We start from the raw sequence: 1184 nt of genomic DNA, 5'->3' as shown, positions 1-1184 counted from the left end.
TAGAATTGAGGGTCAATCTAACCAACTTGGACCCTTGAGGTGTAGACCCCACAACTGCTAACTCATCTCGGGTCTCCAAAAGCTTCGTGAGGAATGAATCTATGCACTCTCCTTTCTGCATCTGTGAAGATCTCAGTTTTTGCTCTAAGTACATCTTTCGTTGCTCGGAAGATACATGATATAGCGTAGACAACACATCCCACATCTCCTTAGCAATCCCTCTACTAACGATGTGACAGACCACATGATCCTTCACTCCATCGAGGATCATTCTCTTTTCCTTCTCCATTTCTTCCTTGTATTTCTTTAGTGGATTTGGATCTGCAGGCTCAACCACCACACTGTCGACATATGTCTTGAGGGAATGTTCATCTAGAAGGAATTTCATTCTTGCCTTCTAGATGGCATAGTTGGATGCTCCATCCAATCTATCATGATCCCTCAAACCACCGGTTGCCATCTATGCCTCGAAAATGTCGAACTGCTCCTCTTTGCTTCTTAATGTTGTTGCTCATCCAATAAGAAAACGAACTTCTTGGAGGGAAGTCTACTGAGGAAAAAATCCCTCGTTGTGCTTCTCCTCTCTTCTAACATTTTTCCGCCCAGCAAAAAATGGCCCGCAGAAAAATGCGTCCCACCAGCTCTTCTTCACACTCAGGCTTAACACTGCTTCCTCTGCCATGACAAGATTTCGATCTGTAATCCTTTTTCTCTATCGACTCACTCAGAGAGAGACTGCCTTGAAATTCATCCCTCTGGCTAGCACTGCGCAAATCCCTCTAGGGATTCAAACTGCTACCCCTTGTAGCCTTTTCGACCTCCTTTTCTACTCAGTGCTGGATTCTTTGGCACTGTTCTTCTTGCTTCACCTGCACTGCTCCAATACCATCTGAAAATTCCTTAAACCCGAGAATTCCTACTGCAACACTGATGATATTTCTTCTACTTGTTAGATTTACATGAAAAAGTTATTTGCAGTTTCCTACTGCAAACATCAAAATACATACATTGCAGCCTACACCAATTTAAATAGTATGCCAAAACAAGAAACTGAACAATAGAGAAAGATACACACAAATGACATTTGTTTTTGGAAAAATGTCCCCAGCATAACCCAACGCGGGAAAACCGGTGCAACAGCTCTGAGGGTTTTATTATTATGCATTAGTAAATCTGAATACAAC

The sequence above is a fragment of the Pinus tabuliformis genome, chromosome 4_2 (genome assembly GCF_031772625.1).
Source record: "Pinus tabuliformis cultivar Carrire ecotype Pingquan chromosome 4_2, CPIR1, whole genome shotgun sequence".
NCBI lineage: Eukaryota > Viridiplantae > Streptophyta > Pinopsida > Pinales > Pinaceae > Pinus > Pinus tabuliformis.
The sequence above is the reverse complement of the archived record's forward strand: the minus strand, read 5'-3'. Positions refer to the sequence as shown.